Source organism: Crocuta crocuta, unplaced genomic scaffold (genome assembly GCF_008692635.1).
Source record: "Crocuta crocuta isolate KB4526 unplaced genomic scaffold, BGI_CrCroc_1.0 scaffold322, whole genome shotgun sequence".
In the NCBI taxonomy this organism is placed as follows: domain Eukaryota; kingdom Metazoa; phylum Chordata; class Mammalia; order Carnivora; family Hyaenidae; genus Crocuta; species Crocuta crocuta.
Window position 1 is genome coordinate 5,434,621 of NW_027532592.1, and position 22,244 is coordinate 5,456,864.

The 22,244-nt window shown below is 40.6% G+C and overlaps 1 long non-coding RNA gene across 1 annotated transcript; it reads left to right on the forward strand.

Annotated features, from left to right (window-relative positions):
• Nucleotides 1-3,270: 3,270 nt before the first annotated feature.
• On the forward strand, nt 3,271-21,405 carry LOC144244553 (uncharacterized). The gene is made up of 3 exons (XR_013338982.1): nt 3,271-3,340; nt 16,074-16,135; nt 21,043-21,405. It is a non-coding gene; the product is annotated as an uncharacterized LOC144244553 (long non-coding RNA).
• Nucleotides 21,406-22,244: the final 839 nt, after the last annotated feature.

Below are 22,244 nucleotides of genomic sequence, written 5' to 3' on the forward strand. Positions count from 1 at the left end.
AATGTTTGCTTCAGAAATTGCAAAATTATAGTTTTAATTTATCTTGAGAGCTTCAATTGTCATAGATTATGCTCCAAAGGCAGCTTGTAGAAGAATCAAGAAAGAAAAAAGTCAAGGTGTTGGAGCTTGGGAAGCAATATGGTTTACATCTCTTTCATATAAATATTTTTATTGCTTCTCTGGAAGAAAAAGAAAATAGAACATTAATGAAATTGGCACTTAAATCCTTGGTTTTAGAGTGTTAGTGAGCTGTAAAAAAATGGCAGAAGTAAGAGACAAATTATTTCTTTCCCTTCTCTGGGTCCACAGAAGGTCAGAGGAGGAAATTTATTCATTCATTGATTCATTCAAATATTTATTTCTCTGTGATCACATCGACCCTGTGATAAATGTATCAGGACATGGATAAAATAGCTATTTTTAAATTATTATTTAAGTTTCTTGACTTTTAATTTCCTTATCTAAAAACTGAATATTAAAACAGCTAATTCTGAGGGTTATTGTGAGGATTAAATATATACGATGATTTATTTAAACAGCACTCAACATATGGAAATGATATTAACAATGGACATTATCGAGGACTTGCTCTGTGCTACGTACTGTGTTAGGTTTTTTGTATATGTTAATGTATTCGATAGTCACAACTGCCTTATGATGGATGCAGACATCATAATCCCATTTTATGGACGAAAAGACTATAGTTTTAAGAGTGTGAGTAATTTGCCCAAACTTGTAAGTCGCGTAGCTGAGACTCAAATCCAGACAGCCTGACTCCATTGCTCATACCTGGCAGCTATTAAGGTTATTGCTACAACAACTAGGCTCAGCTGAAACTACAGAAACAGGAATTTAAATTTAGAGATGAAGGTCTGGACTAGAGGGGTTTAAAAAAATGTAATGAAAAATTTTAAAGTATGAAAATCTTTGGAGACCGTCAGCTGAAGTCCTACTCTCCCTTACAGACTTAGAACAAGTTGGCTTAAGATTCCAACTTGATGCCTATGTGGGTTTGGAAATATGCCTGCAATTTCTGTGAATTCCTAATGGCTTCCTTCTTAGTTTCCTCTTCCTTGTTTTGCATTCATCTTGTGTCATCCAAACACAAAGCCTATTTTTCCCAAATCCATTATTAGTTTACCAGTTTTACTGAAGATCTTTGAGGTTATGGGAGAAGTCATGTCACGTAACATCACTGACTTCCTGGGTTCACCTCCAGGCCTCCTCATTTTATACAACCGCAAACATACTTGGCAAGCATGCCATTTCCAACCATTTATTAAATGGTAGAGCCAAGACTCCAGGCAAGATTCTGTTAGCAGAAAGTCTGATCAAGCCAGTGCAAGTGAGGAAAGAAACTTCTCCATCCATCGACCTATTCCTCTTAAGCTCTGCATTTTCTCTCCACTAATAAAAGAAAAATAAGACAGGAATCTTCCAAGCTAATGTAAACTAACCTTGCAAATAAATTTCTCTTAAAAATGCAAAAACCAAATTAAAAATAATAAGACTACACTAAAGGTTAGAAGTTTCATTTTTTAGGTTTATTTACTTATTTTGAGAGAGAGAGAGAGAATAAAAAAGCATGAGCAGGGGTGGGGAAGACAGAGAGAAAGAGAGAATCCCAAGCAGGCTCCACAGTGTCAGCACAGAGCCCAACTTGGGGCTTGATCCCCTGAACCATGAGATCATGATCTGAGCTGAAATCAAGAGTCAGTCACTCAACCAACTGAGCCCCCCAGGTACCCCAGAAATCTTTCTAAAGCATCGATTTATGTTGATTATTTCAAAAGGATCCCTTGCTCTCTGCCTTCTGATTGGATTGGGCCAACAGGAGCCCACATAGAAGATTGGAAAGAGGGAGAATGAAGTAAGGATGTCGGTCCCTAAACTCCCTCTCTCTTGGATCATCCAAAGCAGGCTCTGTTGCTCAATAAAAGTTCACTGCTTTTCTTGAGGCAGCTTCTACACACAACTTTCTCCTCTCTCTTCTAGTATCTGGGTCCCTCCTTCACCCCTTGAGGCCCAGAAGTAGAAACCGTTCTGTCTTAACAACACTGCACACCTAAGTTACACACTGCGATTCTCCCACATCCCTCTGTACTGTGTGTTATGGGTTGAATTATGTCCTCCCAAAAGAAGATGCAGTCGGCACCTTCAGTGATTATAACCATGACCTTATTTGAAAACATTATCTTTGTAGATGATCAAGTTACCATGAAGTTGTTAGGGTGGGCCCTTATCCAATAGGACTGTGTTTTTAGAAAAAAGGAGCAGGGGCCTTTGGGTAGCTCAGTCATTTAAGCTGTTGACTCTTGGTTTTGGTTCAAGTCGTGATCTCATGGTCCCATTGGTGTGTGCAAGCCAGAGTTGGGCTCTGTGTTGACAGAGCAGAGCCTGGTTGGGATTTTGTCTCTCCCTTTCTCTCTGCCCCTTCCCTGCTTTCTCTCTCTCTCTCTCTCTCTCAAAATAAAAATAAATAACTTTTTAAAAAGGAGGAATTTGGACACACAGATACACACACAAGTGAAGGTAGAGATTGGGGGTGATGCAGCTACAAGTCAAGGGACTTCAAAGATTTCCAGAAAACCATCAGAAGCTAGGATAGAAGGCAGGAATGAATTCTCCTTCACAGGCCTCAAAAGGAACCAACCAACCCCACTCACGTCTTGATCTTAGACTTTTGGTCTCTGGAACTGCGAGGCAATAAATTCCTGTTTAAGCCCAGCTAATTTGTTGTGCGGCAGCCCTAGGAAATTAATACGCCGTGTAAATAGTCCCTTACTTATAACATTCCCAGAGTTTTCTTAGCTTGAGTCCTTCAGCTGATATCTATCCAGGAAGCTGACTGGTCTAAATGCTGCTATAAAAGGAAATAAATTATTGAGATAATGTCCAGCCAACAGAAGAATCAGACAAGGTATAACCAGCTAAAATCTAGTTGTGAGTTTCAGATTAGAAGCCAGAATCTGTATGATGTATTTGTAGAGCAAAGTTAATTTCTGTGTCCCTTTTCAGCTATGCAATGATTAAGTGCCATCTCACATTGCTTATTAGCTCTTCAGGACGTTTAGAGGGCACTGAAAATCTGTGACATGCTCAGAAAAAAAAATAAAACAAGGTAAAGAGACAACGAATTACTCGGTAGGAGCTCTCAGAGGAGGTGACGTTTGAGCAGATGTCTAAATACAATAAAGGAGGGAGCTCTGTGGAATCTAGGAGAGAGCGCCGCAGGCAGAGGGAACAGTTAATTCAACGGCTTTGAGACTGGAGGGTGAGAGGCATATTTCAAAAACAGAGCAACAGCCAGAATGGCTGGGAGTGACTGAGGCAGACAGAGGTAAAAGATGACACCAGACAAGTAACCTGAGGTTTCTTTTCTATCCAGTTAGGACATTTTTACTTTCTCTACTGGACTATTGTGGGCACTTAAATGTTTGGGATGGGTGTTTGCAAAGTGACTAATAGGATGTTTCTCTCATAAAGAAGTATTGAAGGTACCAGTGTGCGCAAAGAATCATAAACTATGTCCACATTTTCTCCAGAATCCCCCTCCGAAGTGCAATAGCCATAGAAAAAAAATCATATTATTCAAACAGACTAAGAAATATTTTATTTTTAAATTACAACCTGATTTCCAATCGAGTGAATTTTCTTGGCTCTGTTCGAGGAGATTTTCTTTTTAGCTCCAAATTACTTTCCAGCCTCTCTTGTTTATTCCATTTTGATTTGTGTGGCCCTGCATCCTTTCCCTAACCTTCCATTATTTCTCTGGATCCATGTTTTGGTTTGGGCAGTCCTAACCGCTGTAACATAAAGAACTCTTACAGATTTTTAAGGAAGTTTTTCACTTATAAAAAGTCATAAAAGTATTAATTTCCTTTTCAGATTATTTAAATGGATCATAAAACAGCCTCATTTACTGAGCTTACCTTTCCTTGTGTCCTGAATAATCAAGAGAGGGTGTATGGTCTGGGGCACTAAAGCATTTATGCGCACTGGTGGTCTGAAAGCTTTAATGTCTCTTCCTGGAGTGATTAATTTAAAGCAGGGCAAGACTGGCCCAACATTATTATTTCATTTTAAGTGCATCTGGAAATCCAGAGAGTGAGCCCTTATTTAACTTTGTTGAAGAAAAAGAAATGCATGTTAATAACTCTTACCTATTCTTGGGGCAATTGTAGGAGGCAAAGCTCATGCTGTCATTTGGAACAGAGACAAGAGGTGGCACAATCACTTAACGTCTGGCGATGAGGCATGGATTCGGGAGCAGAGCAAATGGGGTTTAGTGAAGCCTGAGGATTCTGCAATTTAACTTAGGCAGAAACCGAAGAATTTAGGAAGAGAAAAGAGATTCCTAAAAATAATTTTAAAAAATTTAACGGGGACACCTGGTGGCTCAGTCAGTTGAGCATCCGACTTCGGCTCAGGTCATAATCTCGCACTCATGAGTTTGATCCCCATGTTGGGCTCTGCGCTGACAGCTCAGAGTCTGGAGCCTGCTTAGGATTCTGTCTGTCTGTCTGTCTCTCAAATATAAACATAAAAAATTAAAAAAAAATTTGAACAGGGTGCCTGGGTGGCTCAGTCATTAAGCCATGATCTCATGGTTCATGAGTTTGATTCCCACACCAGGTGAGCTTGAACCCTGCTTCCAGTGAGCCCTGCTTCTCTCTCTCTCTCTCTCTATGCCCCTCAATCACTTGCACCCTCTTTCTCTCTCTCAAAAAAATGTTTTGACCCATATGTGAACATTACAAAATCAAGAAAAATGACATAATATTTTTACTAATTGACCGCCTGACATATCACTATGTTCTCTTCCTACATTTTTAACTGCATACTCTTTGATGGCCTTTTCCATGAAAACATCCTTGTAATTTTTCTACAGAGAGAATACAAAGATAGCCAAGTCTCTCCTTTAGCATAGTTGATTGAAATTTCTTTTTTATTCCTTCTGGGTTAGAGGAGTACCGTTGTGGCTTCATATGCAGACATGCTCATTGTTTGTAGCACTGCTTCTAGTGCGTGCTCTACAAACATAGGCACTCTGATGATTCTAACACTCTATTTCTCGTAATCCCCTTCAAAATGGAAAAGATAATGTGCAACGTGTTCTAACTGTACATGCTGCATCATACTCCTGTCAGGGAAGAAGGTCTGTCTTGATGAGGCATCTATGAAAATCACATCATTGGTGACAAACAGAAAGTTTACACCACTGATGACTGGAAGAATATTCTTCAGACTGGCTTCTAGCTTCCTAAGTCTCAAGCTTTCTTCTCTCCCAACTTCCTATGTGTTTCCAATACTGGGACCATGGGACACATTCCCATTTCAATATGCCCCCTGGCCCTGCGCCTTTGTGTAGTGACAGTGGTCAGAAGGCACCAGTGGCCACAGAAGTTGACCTGGATGCCGTTTCTACACCAGCATGGCTAGTAATCATTGTGTACACACGGAAATGACTGCAAACCCCACAATTATGGAATGTATGGAAATGTGTGGACAGGAAAGTGAGAGTGTAAAGAGACAGCAGTCTTAACTGATTGCGGCTAAAATATCTTACTTCTGAAAATTTGCAAAAACAGATGTGGCCCCTCAGAGCCTTGAATAGAGTCCATGTAGCTAAGAGCCACCTAGAAGCTTAAGTGTCATTAACTTCACTGTAAATCTTCCTCTGGGGTGAAACCCAAGAATAGGGTTTTACTTTCTCCCCTTATCTTTACAAGAGCACTAGGAGGAGCTGACTCTACTCAAATTAGTTCTCCACTGAAAGTTAGTTCACCCTTCCAATTAGTTAATGCAGTCAGACATCCAAAACTCCATTCCAGTGGTTTATTCAGAAAACTCAATAGGTGGCATTTCTAAAGTGATTTTTAGGGAGCACTGAATGGCTGTGTTCAAATAATGACAAGAAGACTAAAATGAATTTGCTTTATATCTATCCAACTAAGGATAGAATTCCTTTCCATTGAGACTGGATAATATGCTCTCATGGTTTAAATTTAGATTTTCCCCACTTTTTTCCAGGTTTCATCTTTTTTTTTCTTTGCATCCTTTTCCTTTAATATTTTTTTCTCTCATCTTCATTGCTCCCTCTTCTCTTCTCAGGCATTAGGTGTTCTTAGCAATGGTTTTAGCTCAGAAACACACTCTGAGAGAATTAGTTCTTGGCTTTTTGTCATTGAGAGGTAGAGAAAAGCGTGTGGTAGGAAGGAACAAGTCAGGCTGACTAGGGTACTGAGACTTGGGGCCTGCTTCACTGCAGAGGTCAGTCAAGGTCTTAGTCAGTCCCACCTACTGTAACAAAGCACCATAGGCTGCGGGGGCTTCAACAACAATCATGTATTTCTCATGATTCTGGAGGCTGAAAGTTCAAGATCAGTGTGACAGCATGGCTGGGTTCTGGTGAGAGCTCTCTTCCGGGCTTGCAAATGGTTAGTTGCCTTCTTGCTGTATCCTCACATGGATGAGAAAGAGAGAGAGAGAGAGAGCTCATCCCCCTCTTGTTTATCTTCTTATGAGGGCACTAATCCAATGGTGAGGGTTCCATCCACCCGAATTAATTACTTCCCAAATACCCCACTTTCGAATAACAGCATTTTGGGGATTAAGGCTTCAACATCTGAATTCTGGAGGCTTCAACCATTCAGTCCATTGCAAACAGATAGCTGTGCAGGGAAAAAGTACCCCTCCCCATACACCCTTCTGGATAACATACATATCCAATCAGTTCCCAGATCTTTATACTGTCATAGCAGGATCTTAGTCTCTTTCTCCCATGAGTTCCCTTTTGAATACTTTATGTATTTTTCTTTCTCATTCAAATCTCTCTGTGATGTACATTTTAACCTGAATTTATTTAGGTCAAATGTTAGTACGCTGCTGCTAGGCATAGTATTTTGTTGGCTACTTGCATGTGGTTGGACAAATGGGAAGCACAAGTTTAGTCCAATCACTTGGAAATACTGAAAGCTTTGGACATAGAGTAACCTGTGGACTCCATTTGTACTTTCTTGTCATTCATAAATTAAACTCCACTTAGACCAAAAGAGAAATAGTCTACCTTGAGTTTTTTTCTTTTTTCTTTTCTTGGTGAGAGCCTCCAGGTGGGAGAAGAAAGGACAGGATATATTTCCTATAAGAACACACAATGCTACCTAGTGCTTACCCTGCTTGTCTGATTTCTTTCACTTAGGAATATAAGTTTCACAAGACAGAGCCTATTCTTCTTATTAGGGACCTTCTTTGTTTCTCTCATGCATCTTAAGATAATTTTGATAAAATAAATTAAAATAATTTTGATAAGAAATTCCTCCTCTAGAATTTTATACCAATGTAAAATAATTTTATATTTAGATATCTTTTATTGATTATCCTTTCATATGTCCTATGCAACAAAAATTAAAAATTTTCCATTTTTTTCATAATCTCCGTAGAACATCATGTCTAAATTTAAATTCCCTTTATCTTAGCTCAGCAAAAGAGACGATAAAATTTCTGTAACCCTACAATTCTAAGGGCCAAAATTTTTTCCTCTGTATTATCACTACAGTTATTTTTCACATGCAAATGAGCACATCGATGTACATAAATTATAATTTTTATAATTAGTATACATAAAAATAAAATTGTATTGGGAAAAATAAATATTGCATTTCTTAGTGTGATAGGTGGTGTAGGTTTATGGTGTTTTGATCAAATGAAGTGACACAAATATTTAAAATTGTTGCTTTGTTTGACACCCCAGAGATTATTCTACGTGAGAACAATGCATGGCCCTAACAGGGATGGGGGACAGTTGTACCTTTCTTTTGCCCAGAGGGTGACAGGCTATGGACAAAGGGAAGTGGGAAACAGAAGGCCTACTAAGATCTCATTGAAGACACCTCTGTAGGCAGAAGGCTTTTAGGGAAAAGTAGATATGGAAGTCAAATATCTGGGTATTGGTTTCCTTAAAACTGTGTCTGCAAAAAGTATAATTATTTGAACCAGCTGATGTATATGGTTCTTAAACTAGTCCATGGACCCTCTCCTCCTAGAGTAGAAAGAGGTGAATACAGCAAGAAGTGACAGAACATTATAGACACCTTTTTAAGACCTTTGGTATGGAGAGGAGCTCATTGGGAAAGATTACTTTAGATATGTTTTAATCTTCATGAATCTGATCCGTGTGTGTGTGTGTGTGTGTGTGTGTGTGTGTTTAGATAGAGGGAGCCCAAGTAGGGTAGAGAGGCAGAGGGAGAGAGATAGAGAATCTTAAACAAGCCCCACACTCAGCATGGAGCCTGATGTGGGGCTCCATCTCATGACCCTGGGATCATGACCTGAGCTGAAAGCAAGAATTGGAGGCTCAACTAACTGAGCCACCCAGGCACCCCTGATCTAATAAAAACTTCATTTGATTTCTGTTGCCAATATTATCTGTTTTTTGAGAAGTAAATGCCTTTTAAATGAATCTGTTTAAATTTGGTGAGATAACTAAAGTTATTCATCTCAGCCCCACAGGAGGTCCTCCTAATAATGAAATGTCACAGACTATCACTTACCAGTGAGAGAATATACAAAAATCTCCCAAACAAAATGCACTAAGTTAATTTATATTGATAAATGTCACTCACTTAAGATTGTTTCTTGAAATCAGTTTATGATTTACTTCAAAAGCCTAAATAGGTGAAAAGTCTCAATAATACCATTTATCTCGATTTGCATATTTGAATCTATTTTTTCAATTCCTAAATTAATAATTGTTTACTTATGTTTCTTACTGACTTTATATGTAATAAATAAAAATGTGTATTATTTTGGTAATTATTAAGCTATTTATAATTGTTATTTGTGGTTTTATTGTGATTTATGATTTTTTCCTCTAAAATGGCTTCTTGTATGTGGAAATCAATAGACAATCTTTTACAAAAAGGGCTAGAATAAAGATCTCACCTTTGTAAAGTCACATATGAAACATTTTACAGCAATGACAAGGGCGGTGAGATTATAAGGAACATGCAATTAGGACTTATGTCTAAATAAGACCTTATAAAGTCGATAGGTAACAGTGCAAAAAATATTGTGAAAATTCAGTTTTATACGCCTCTTAATTGTATTAACACTGGCAAGCAACAAGCTTATTTACTGATATAAAAAACACACCAAATAGCATGCACAGTGTCTTTTAATATGAAATCGAGAGGGAGTCTACACCAAAGTAAATTATAAATTTATAATACAGTTAAATTTATAATTGTTACACATTTTTTAGTTTATCCTATTTATTTTTAATTTATATGTATTCCAATTTAGCAAATAAACCCTGCTTTCAACACAAAGGAATCAGACTTTTGACTTCACACTTCAGGAAAGTGAAAAGTTGCACAGTGTTACAGTAAACCCACTATTTGTTTTCAGTTATTTGGCACGATACCCTTACATAGTTTTAACCCAAGTTTTAACTCCTCGAAGAGACAAAAGTTCAGAAACATTGTGAAAAAAAGTCGTCCTTGGAGCATTTGGCAACCAAGAACTTCACCTCCAGGTGCAGTACGTGGTGTCCCATTGGGTTTTAGTTGAACGTGGCAACATCTTTCATCCTTAGGTCAAATGGCAGACTTGCCTAAGCAAAGCAGATGACGTCGGAGCCTGGTCCAAGGCCTGGAAGGGTTGTAGGGGCAGGAAACAAAGGATTGAAGAGGAGACTGTAGAAAGAATGGTAGGAGGAGGAAAAAAAAAAGAGAGATGGCAAGAGAAAGCAAAAAAGCAAGCTTTGTGCTGGGGAAGGACAGGGCGGCCCCACTCCCTGGACTCCGTGCTCGTGCTATCGTTACTTAGGTCTATTTAGGGAACTTTCCAAAACACAGAGAAACTCTGTGGGTCTGGCTTTCAGAACTTATGCAACCAATTGTTTGGGGGAACAGCTTGGAAATTTCACAAGAAAGCTGAGTTCTCAAGAGATTGACAGTTTGACCAGGGGATCAAAGGTTTGGTGCAGTGGGGCTAATTTTCAGAAAGCCTTCCCAATTGTGAAGATTTTCCTTCTCGTTATGGCAGTTAAGACATGTGAAAATAGTAATTCGAGGCACTTATAAGCAGCTTTCTTCTTTGTTCACCATGTTCCACAAATGTCAGTCCTCTCCAAACCCATGAAAACAAAGCAGGCGGCCAAGATGATTAGCCCCCCCCCCACCCCGCCCCCCATCACTGATAAAAGGAGAGGGAAGTACAGAAATATGCAGTGATTTGTTTGGCTTGCCAAAAAGAGAAAGTCACATGTTTGGATCACAAGTATTATTGCCTTCAGATTGACAAAGTACATAGGCAGCGAGGCTGTGTGTGGGTGGGGAGGTAGGAGGGATTGCATGATGAAGGGTGAGATGAAGAGTCAGATGGGTGGGGAATGATATCCTAACAGTTGTTTGAGGTTCTGAGTGCTCTAAATATATATATCAAACCAATAAGACCTAAAACAGCAGCTAATATAGTCTGTTGCTATTGAGCATACATAGAGGGCACCTGGGTGGCTCAGTTGGTTGAGCATTCGATGTCAACTAGGGTCATGATCTCAGGGTTTGTGAGTTCAAGCCCCACATAGGGCTCACTGCTATCCGTGCAGAACCTGCTTCGGATTTTATGTACCCCCCTCTCTGCCCACCCTGAGTTGTGCTCTCTTAAAAATAAACAAACAAACAAAAAAGAAAATGAATTGGATAACCAATAGCAGCTGTCTTAATCTTGTGTTTGTTTAATTAATGGGAGGTGATGTAGATAAACCAAGTACTGATCAGCAATCCCTAATAACCAGGATTTATTTGGAATCTAGAGAATGGACTAAAAAACCCATTTGCCCCAACATTTTATAAATGACTGTTTTGACCCCTGAGACTAATTCAGGATAGGGGACCTATAGAAACCTTGCACTTGCACCAAGGCCTCCTGGTTCATTGTTCCCACAGTTCGGATCAGGCTTCACAACCATACCTGAGGTGTATCAGGACAGGAAGTCAGGGGTTGGTATGTGTTTTTATTATGCTTAAACTTATCTGGGTTCAAAAGGCACTAAATATCATCAGGTTTATTTTCTTTCCTTCAATTGTACAAAAATGCTTGAATGGGATATTGTGACTGAAAACGTTAGCTCTCCGCATTGATCGCCTGAAGGTCTGTTTCCAGCCCTCTAAAGATTCCCCAAAGCAGGCCTTCCCCTTAAAAGTCTTTAAAGCAGGATCACTCAGACCCTAAAGATCCATGAGCCCAAGATTTCCTGCTTGGAGTATTTCTGGCCTCAGTCACCCGGTTTAGCTTTGCCCATTGGTCAATTCTCCATCTAACAGCCAGACTCCAGTTTCGTCTTGTGACTTATGGATAAAGTCAGCTTTACCCAAATGAATGGAAGCGAAAATTTAAATTATTTACAAAGCATTCATTCTGCAGCTCCATGTCTCCCTTCCACCATAATTTAAGGAGCTTAAACTTGATACACAAAGCACATCCTGAGGCTGACTGACAAGTCTTTGTTGAAGCGCTTAGATACCAAAAGTACCGAACAGGACGGGCAGGGTCATAGGCACTTACATTTCTCTTGAAGGAACACTAGCACTAATATCAGTTCCCACTGCAACTAAACTAAGATGGTTTTTCCAGAAGGAGTTAGCATTCAGCCATAGTAAATTTACAATGGAGGCTTCCAAAAGTGACATGTGTTTCTCCTCACTTACTCCACTCATAATTTCAATTAGGAACACACTGATTAACCCCAGAACACAGTTTCGGAGAGAATCTTACTTCTATTATCCTAATTTCATGAACTCAGAGAAAACAGGAGAAGCTTATAATTTACAATGGCAAATTATGCAAAGTTAAACCTCTGACAGGCTGTATCTATAAAAAGATATGAGAGTGACCATTATTTCTTTCTCTGAATGAACAGACTGATTCAGGACTGCCTCGTAGATACAGTCCATTCCAGGAGGAGAAGATGCTAAACATCAGGTTGAATTTTTTCAGTGTGTTAAGACATGTATTTGAAAAGCACTTAACTGGGTGCCTGGGTGGCTCAGTTGGTTAAGCGCCTGGCTTCAGCTCAGGTCATGATCTCACAGTTTGTTGTTCGAACTCCCCATCAGACTCTGTGCTGGCAGGTTCGGATTCTGTGTCTCCCTTGCTCTCTGCCTCTCCACCACTCACTCTCTGTCTCTCAAGTTAAAAGATTTTTTTTAAAAAGCATTTAGGAAGAAAATAGTAGACACAATTCATCAGAGCTCATCCATGAGAAGGTGATAAAATGCAGTACTGTTGCAAAGCCAACTAAAATAGACTGAATGAACAAACAAATTTTCCCACAGGTAAGTTTTGTCACAGTGTTTGTCTATCTTGAACTATCCATATTTACCATCTATCCATCTCTACCAACACTGCTGCAGCCAAGCCATCTCACTGAAATCTTCACTTCCTTGATGCATTTCAAGGTAACTTCTCACAGCTACCGTGTTGATCCAAACAAATTAGGTCTTGTTAGCCCTGCTTATTTAAAATTTGTCAAAATTCCCATTGCACTTTGAATAAAATACAGATTCTCTCAAGTCTGATTTCTTATCATGCCCTTCTCCAATCATTATTCCACAAGTTTCTGTACATAAAACATTTCTGCCTCAGGCCTTTGCACATCATAAGCTGGCTGCCTAGAATTCTCTTTTCTCCAAATTTGACCAGACTATCTCCTTCTAGCCATCAGGGTTCCATCCCAGCCATCACATCAAATAGAGCCCATAGATACATTTACTACCACATTTATCTTGTTTCATTTTCTCTGTAAGACTCTCTATCTAGAATTACCTTGGTTTACATGTTTAATGCCTTTCTTCCCTACTAGAATGGAAACTCAAAGATCAGAAACCTGTTTGTTCTGTTCACGGTTATATTTCCAACATTTTGACGTATATAAAGACTATATGCAATCTTCTAAATCAAGATTCCAGATGATTTAGTAGGGGGTAGTTTTGTGATCAAGATGGCATGAAATCAAGGGTATATGTTATAGCCAGATAGAATTAGGGATGGCCAAGGAACGAATTGTAAAATTATAGGCAGTGTGACACTATAGAAAGAATATGAACATATAGAAAGAATGTGAGCTCAAATTCCAGCCTGCCACTTACTAGTTGTTTGACCTTGGGCAAGATACTTACAACTTTAGTGAGGCTCAGTTTCCCTATTTAAATTTTTTAATGTTTTATTTATTTCTGAGAGAGAGAGAGACAGAGAGAAAGAGAGAGAGAGAGTGAGCAGGGGAGGGTCAGAGAGAGAGGGAGACACGAATCCGAAACAGGCTCCAGGCTCTTAGCTAGCTGTCAGCACAGAGCCCTGCGCAGGGCTCGAACCCACAAACTGTGAGATCATGATGTGACCTGAGCCAAAGTCAGACACTTAACCGACTGAGCCACCCAGGCGTCCCACATTTTCCTTATTTAAAGGAACAGAGAATAACCAGCATTTACAAATGACTATTTTACAGTGTTTTGAAAATTAAAGGACATTATGCATGTCGTGTGGCTAGGCCTGTGCCTGTAAGTTCTCAGTAAGTGGTAAGTTATTGTGATGGACATTATGTGTTACCCTCCCAATAGTATTATTTTCTTTTTCCTTGATAACACAGCGCTAATTTTTTGATACTGATATTTGTTCTACTTTTATTTCAAAGTCATGTAACTGTCTTCTGTAACTACCAATATTGATTTTACATATAAATGTCAGTAACTGCACCTTTAAAATTTTTCCTGAGGCAACTTGGGTATCTTTGGAATCAAAGCCAGTATTCTTATCCTTCTTATTTTTCTGGTTGACTTTTCCAAAATTTAAATTTTTTCTGGACATAGCCCTAACTTCATTCAGGGTGGCTCAGGTGATGAGTCAATCATGTTTGATCTAAGACAATCGTAAGCAACGTGTTCCTCATTTTCTCAGACTCCTTTGCGGTTACAGGTGGTTATGTGACCCAATTCTGGATAATCTATCCAGAACTAAGGGGAAGTTGACTCTGTGTGTGTGTGTGTGTGTGTGTGTGTGTGTGTGTGTGTGTGTGTGTGTGTAAAGGGTGGAGGAGAGCTCCTTCCTTCTGTCATGAATACTGAAGTGATGGCCTGTGGTGAAGCAGCCATTCTACAGCCTTCAGGGAAAGGCCTTGTTATTTTTGAGCCACTGAACCAAAGCCAGAAGTCACTTATCTACATTTTGTTAAATGAAAACAACAATGTCATATTTACTTAAGCCACTGTTAGGTTACCTGCTTCTGAAAGCACTCTTAACTCATGGAGGTGTGTGTGTGTGTGTGTGTGTGTGTGTGTGTGTGTGTGTGTGCCAGGAGAGCATTTAAAGGTGATGGTAGGACAGTATATGTTACTTGTACGCAAAGTTAGCTGGTTCATTGTCACTTGGATATTTACAAAGTGAAATCATGGATGGGTTATCAATTTCTTTAAAGTCATAATTTAAACATGAGAGAGGGTAGGAATCTGTATTTTTAAATTTCATTAATTAAGTCTGATGGTCAGGAAAGTAGTTCTCCCAAGACACTAGCTATATTTTACTGTGGAAAACAATAGCTTGTGTATTTATCAAAAACCAAGTTTAAAAAGAAATCTGCTTTTCATTTCCAATGTTAACCTCATTTTATTTCCTTTTATAAAAACAAAACATATTCTGTTTATACTTTTGGATATTTGAGTAAAGAACAATCATTAGTCACAAAAAGCTGCATTTTAAAAAACCCTATTTTAGATTTAAAAGGTTTTAAGTGGTTGTAAGAAAAATGGCTTAAAAGAAAACTGACAGAAATTAAAAATATTCTATTATACTACGTGCTACATAAAATATACCATGCTATATTTTTGGAAGCTAGAATTTGCAAATAACACCATTATAGTTTCAGGTACTTAGTTAATTGTTAATTTGCTTAATAGTAAGTAACATTTATGTAGTGTTACTATGTGCCACATATCTTTAACTATACTAATTCATTTAGCCTTCGCATTAACTCTGTGGATTTGGTACCATGGTCATCCCCAGACGTTGACTACTTTGCTCCAGCAAAGCAAATTTGAACCAGAACCTGGCTCTAGATTATGTTTTCTTGCCCACTACACTCTGCTGCCTCTCAAGTAATAGTAATCATTATATTTCATATGAGAATAGTTATATTACTTGTTTGAGCCACATTTCTTTCCTTTTTTTTAAATAAATAGTTTGTCAAGTTGGTTTCCATATAATACCCAGTGCTCATCCCCACAAGTGCCCTCCTCCATGCCCCTCCCCCCTTCTCCTCCCCCCCATACCCATCAGTCCTCAGTTTGTTCTCAACATTCAAGAGTCTCTCATGGTTTGCCTCCCTCCCTCTCTCTCCCTATTCCCCCCCTCTTCTCCCCCATGGTCCTCCATTAAGTTCCTCCTAATCCTCCTATACGTGCAAACATATGGTAGCTGTCCTTCTCTGACTTATTTCTCTCATAACACCCTCAAGGTCCATCCACGTTGCTACACATGGCCAGATTTCATCGTTTCCCATTGCCATGTAGTACTCCATCGTATAGATAAACCACATCTTCTTGATCCATTTGTCCGTTGATGGACACTTAGGCTCTTTCCATGTTTTGGCTATTGTAGAGAGTGCTGCTATGAACGCTGGGGTCCATGTGCCCCTATGCATCAGCACTCCTGTATCCCTTGGGTAAACTCCTAGCAGTGCTGTTCCTGGGTCATAGGGTAGTTCTGTTGTTAATTGTTTGAGGGACCTCCACACTGTTTTCCAGAGGGGCTGCACCAGTATTACATTCCCACCAACAGTGTAGGAGGGTGCCCGTTTCTCCACATCCTCNAGTCTTTATTAAGAAAGGGTGTTGTACTTTGTCAAATGCTTTTTCTGCATCTATTGACAAGATCATATGATTTTTATCTTTTTGCCACATCTCTTAACCCATTTCCTTTTCAGTACTTTATCTGAGGATTTAAAGATAGTGTCCCATTTATTATCCCACATATTTTTGGGATAAATGGATTTACCACCCTCTCTTACTCTCTTCTCTCAGGAAGCTAACAAATTAGAAGCCGGATCCAAAGCCAAAATTCTCACCCACCATAAGAAGAAATGGTAAGTTGCCATTTGGGGACAGATTAGAAAGCACTGCACTAACCATATTTGGCTTGTAAAACTCTAGCTCAAATCCTGTCATTTCTATCCATTTCACATCCTGGATTTCAGGGGTGTGTGTATATCTTACTCCATCTTCTGGGGGAACCACACCGGTGTTGTCTTTCCCTTTTTCTGCCTGCCATGGAGACTCAGGAAAGGTGGACAAAGATGATGACAACTGATCTGGGTTTTATGGATGGCACCTAAGTTTCAGAAAGGGAGCAGGACAGTTTGTCCCTTTGGTTGTCTGTGTGTGATGAGGCCAACTATGGGTGGAGAAAAGAGGTGAGAGAAAAGCAAGAGCTAGAATTATTTAATGGAAAAGAGAAGAGACTATGAGAATAAAATGTGCGAGAGGAGCAGGAGACTTGAGAAGAGGGAGAAAGCAGGGGATCTGGGTGTGGGGGGTGAAATGACCACTGAAGAGTGTTGGGGAAGAAAGAGTCTGCTCTCCCAGACTCCCGCTTGTAGAAGCTACAGTTTAAAGGAAGCTGCCCAGAACTGCTTCTCTGCTTGGATGCTCCTTAGGCATTAAGGAAATAAACAATTAAGGCTAGCCCTGGCCACATCCTTTTTCTCCTGGCATTTGCAACCTCTCTCCATTCTCCAAACCTTTGATACTGCTGCTTAAGTTAATCACACATTTTCTCTTTGCAGGGTCCCACCCCTGCATCTGCTTCTCTCACCCCCCTTCCCCCCAGCCTCCTGTGAATGGCTGCTGGGTGCTCCCCCTGAAGCAGCCATTCTGGACCAGATCATGCTAGAAAGCTGCTTTTCCACTTATGGAGAAACCACAAGGAAGTTTCTAAAATGGCAGTCTCAGCTTGCTTCCCACAATTATGCTCTTTTTCTCTCTCTCTTTCACTTTCTGGTTTTCCTTTTAGTCCTGGGTATGGAACTTAGCTACTAAGAAGAAGGGATTGCTAGAGCTAGCTTTGGGCCAAAGTTCTAAAGAAGTTTCTATGGAATTCTGCAGCCCCGTGATACAGACTGGCAGCTGCCACCTTATCTTTCTTTCGGTCATTAGCATCCCACCCATGAGCTCCTGCATACCTCTCTTAAGTCTGGTCCCGCAAAGGTATCTAATCACCTCTCAGTTCATGGCTCAAATGCGGAGCATTCAGGCCTTTTGTTAGCTGAATGCTTTTGGGTCATATTTCTTTCTCTCATCCCCAAATCTTGGTCCCAAGTGCTCCTTCTTATTTCCCCACGGGTTCTTCCTCCTCTGTCTCATCCCTACATTGGACATCCCTGAGCTTCTGATTCTGTCATCCTCATCCTTTCCCTTGCCTTCTTCCCTATTATGGGTCAAATTGCATCCCCTCCAAAAAGATACGCTAAAGTCCTGACCTCCCCCCCCAGGATCTCAGAATGTGACTTTATTTGGAAAGAAGGTCACTGCAGATACAATTAGCTACATTAACAGAAGGCTGTACTAAGGTAGGGTTGGCTCTGTGTCTAATATAACTGGTGTCCGCATAGCAAAAGGACATTTAGACACAGCATATTCACTGCAAAGGTGGCCACATGAAGATGGAGGCAGGGATTGTGATGCTCCCACAAGTCAAGGAACACCTGGACCACCAGAGAGTGTGAGAGGCAAGGAAGGCTCCTTTACAAGAAGCTTCAGAGGTGTCATGGCCCTGCCAACACGCTGATTTCAGGCACAGCCTCCAGAACTGTGACACAATACATTTCATTGTTTTTAGCCCATTCTGTGGGTTCGTTGTTCCTACAGTCCCATGAAAGTAACAGCCCTCCCTTCCCCTTCTCTCCCCCTCCTCTCCATCCCTCTCTTCTTCCCTACTCCTCTCTTTTCTTCCCTTTCCCTGGATAACCATAACAGCTGCTCTCATGACTTCCATTACCACATATATTCTGACAAATCCTGAACTCCCAAACCAAATTTATTATTTCCCATTGATCTTCTTCATCTGTGTGTCCTGCAGGCATTTGAAACCCAACATATTTAAAGTAGGACTCAAATTTGCTCTTCTTTCTACATTTTTGATGCAGATTGTATTTTCATAGGAGGACTGCCATGATAGATCTCATTGTGATCTTGTAATGTGACATCATCAGTCCTGCCATCCAGAGCTGAGGGTCTCTGTTCCCTCTCTGAACCATGGTGGACCTCTTTAACCACCTTGACCAGTGAAGTGACTGGTGGAGGAAGAGACCATATGTAACTTCTACAGCCAGGTCATAATGACTCCATTCCCACCTGGTTTTCTTGGCACACTTGCTAATGGAACCCAGCCACCATGCTGTCAGAAAGCCTAGACCACGTGGAAAGGCCATATGGAGGTGCTCTGGACAATAACTCTAAGTGAGGTTCCAGTTGACAGTCAAGGTGAGCCCCCAGACATGAGTGAGGAAACCTTTGATATGACTCTAACCACAGACATCACCTGACTGCAACACATGAGAAATGTTGAGCAAGAACCTATAGCTAAGCCCGGTGAGCTTCCACAATGGTAAGGGCTGATAATAATTCTTGTTCCTGCCTATTGTACCTTGTAAATTTTTGTTGAGTATCCTTCTCTTTATATTCCCTGTTTCCTTGCCTTACAGATACCATTGCCTTAATGTGTACGAAAGAGGGTGAGGACTGAATCTGACTGATATTCTCAGCCCCAGCTGCTCTCCGACTGACTCCATCCTCAAGCTTATGAAAGAATGGTCTTTTTGAAGTCCAAATCTGAAAATAAAGCGGGGGGGCATCTGGGTGACTCAGTCAGTTAAACGTCCAACTTCATCTCAGGTCATAATCTCACGGTTCATGGGTTCGAGCCCCGTGTCAGGCTCTGTGCTGACAGCTAGCTCAGAGCCTGGAGCCTGTCTTTGGATTCTGTGACTCCCTCTCTCTAACCCTCCTCTGCTCACGCTGTCTCTATCTCTCTCTCGAAAATAAATAAAACATTAAAAATATGAAAATAAAAAATAAAAAAATGAAATGCAAGTCTGACCATGTCACTTCCTTGCCTTCTGCATTAATAGTAATGTCTTCTTGGGGTGCCTGGGTGGCTCAGTAGGTTAAGCATCTGGCTCTTGGTTTCCACTCAGCCTTCTAGTCTAAGGAAGGAAGTACCCCATGCCACCTGCATCTGAGCCACTTTAGTGAATTCATTTTGTCCCAAAGAAGCATCTTCTCTGCTTCTATACCTTTGCCGGTGATCTCATTTCTTTCTGGAGTGGCTTTATTAGTTTCTTCCATCCAATAAATTTGGATTTTCATTTATCCTTCAAGACATAGATTACATATCACTGCCTTGAAGAATGTTCTTGGAACATCCCCTTGTGTCTCAGTAGAGTTACTCTTCCTCTTTTCCTGCAATATACCTCTTCATTAGAATTTTTTTTTCTCGGTGTCTCTCTCATTAAACTGAGAAGCCCCTAGCACTAGGACTATGTGCTAGATTCAGCATCATATACTGGTGATTCTAAGAATAACAGGTATAATGTAGTTATATTCCTTCAATCATCCACCTATTCAATCATTTATTCCTTTATCAAGTGTTGCTTACCAATGTCTCTCTCTTTTTTTTTAAATAACGTTTATTTTTGAGAGACAGAGAGAAACAGAGTGGGAGAGGGGCAGAGAGAGATGGAGACACAGAATCAGAAGCAGACTTCAGGCTCTGAGCTGTCAGCACAGGGCTGACAAATCCATGCAGGGCTCAAATCCGTGAACCGTCAGATTATGACCTGAGCCAAAGTTGGCGCTTAACCAACTGAGCCACCCAAGCACCTCCCAGTGGCTCTCTATTCTTGAGGAAAGAGTAAGCGTGTGACCTTTTTAGCTGGACTCAGCCTGAAAACCAAAGCCATTGTCTTTTGCCTGGGGAGCTCATAGGATACTTTGAGAACAACTTCAGTGACAAAATAAAACACATGTTTATGAAGCCAAACACTGTAATAGTCACTTCACATATATCATTACACTTAATCCTCACAAGAATATTGCAGTGTAGACTTTATTGTTGAGTAAACTGATACTCAGACATTAAATAACTTGCCTGAGATTATAGTTAGTAAATGACATCGCCAGATTTGGATCTAAGTCTGTTTAGTTCTAAAGTTCATTTACTTTCCATAGTAGGTCATATTTTTCTTCTTCATTTAGTTTCAGTGGTCACCTCCTTAGTAATTACTCCATCGTTACCATTTCCAGACCACCCAGGTGTCCATCTAGTGAAGTAGCCAGTGGGGGTGGGACAAGCCCTGACAGCCTTCCCACCCAGCTCCCCAAATCCCCTTCCCCCCAGGTGTCTGGTGAGCTGAATTTTATTTCCCTTCCATTCTCAGTTGTTTGGACCAATCCGGAAGGTGAACATTCACGAGGCTGCACAGAGAGAAGGTTGATTAGTCAAGCAAAGGAAGAATTTGGGCAATCCTAATTCAAGACAGTCTTGCATTCAAATAGGGCACGTGGGAGGAGGGTTACAGCTGTGTGAGTAAGGGCTGTGGGTGTGGTGGTGGCATCTGTGTGTGGGTCTTTGTGTCTGTGTGGGAGTGAGGATCCAAGCACATGTGTTGTCTGCTGCCCAAGGCATCTGTGGCTGCGGTGTTTCTGGCTACCATTGGGCATTTTCGTTGTCTGCCTGTCCACGTGCTCTAAGGCGCACATGTGGCTTCCCGGTGGGTGCGCCGCCTGTGTCTGCGGATGGGTTTCTCGGTGTGTATGTGGGAGTGCTAAAGGAAGAGCTAACTTCTAAGTAGCGCTTCCAGATTTCCATCCGGGGCCCAAGCCTCCGAAGGAAAATGACGTCAAAAGGGTAAATGAAATTTGCTATTGATACCTTAACGAGGAGGCCAGAGAATGAAATCAACGATGCATTATATCCCCTTTCTTCTCTTTCCAGTCTCAAAAGAATCTCCTCCACATCAGTTCCCCGTCCGCACCTCATCCCTTCTCTGTCCTGGTGAATTATTGCTCACTCCACCTGGGCATCATCAAATTGAATGATTGTTCTCTGTTTCTTCTGGAAAGGGGGGAAAGGCTGTGAGGTCTGGAGAAGGCTGGCGGGAGAAACGTCTAGACAAAGGGCACAGGAAGCCAGCGCCTTGGCTGTCACACTGAATCATCATGTCGACTGCTTGACAGGAACTGTGTTATAATACAGTCACACCCCTTCCTCAATATCCCCAAGCTGCAGGTTGACACCCTAGAGGAGATATAAGGTAAAATAGCTGTTGGAATTATGCTAGAACATGAAACAAATCAATCAATGCAAGTTCTATTTGTGCTGTGTCAAAGTAAAATTTGCAAAATTTTTGCCTTTGATGAAAAATTTATGAAAAAATAAAGAGAAAAAATCTATGAAAGCCATCTAATGCAAAGCTCCTACTAATACTCAAATCAGACTTTACCCATCCCCAAATATTTCAATTATAATAGCTTCATCTGGTGACTCATACCTAGAAATGAAAAATTCTTAGTTTTACACGTCATGACTTTTGGAGAGCTAGAGGAGGTACATTTGAGAGAGAGAGAAGACGGAAGACAAAAGGTAGAAGAGAGGGAGGGATTTAACATACTTGGCAGATATTGTGAGATTTTTATTTTTCTGTTGAACGACAGCAGTACAATTAAGACAGCAATGAGATGCTTCCTCCTAAACTGGAAATAGGGGAAATAAGTTTTGCCATCTGTGGGAGTAAATCTGGAGACTGTCTGTAAATATGTTCCTGAAGTGTTTGGGAACACACAAAACTCCAGTTAGGGTCACCTGGGTGTAATTTCAAGCAGGCAGTTCTAGAATGTGATTTTAATTTAGTAATTGGAACCCAATTGTGTTGTACTTTCTACGGAGAAAGAGTTGAGCACAGAGAAGACAGTTCTGCCTGGACAAATGGGAAAGGGGGCTACAACTGGGCAGTCTGGAGACAGGGACCTGGAGACCCAGATGCTCAGTCACTGTGGGTGCTGTAGGGCAGTGCTCCTTCACCCACAACCCTGCCTCTAGCACGCAGGTGAAGCTTTGCTTAAGGTTATACGTATTTCCAATTGCTTTTATTCCCTGCTTTGCTATGTTGTGTTTTTATTATGAACTGTTCTGCTAAT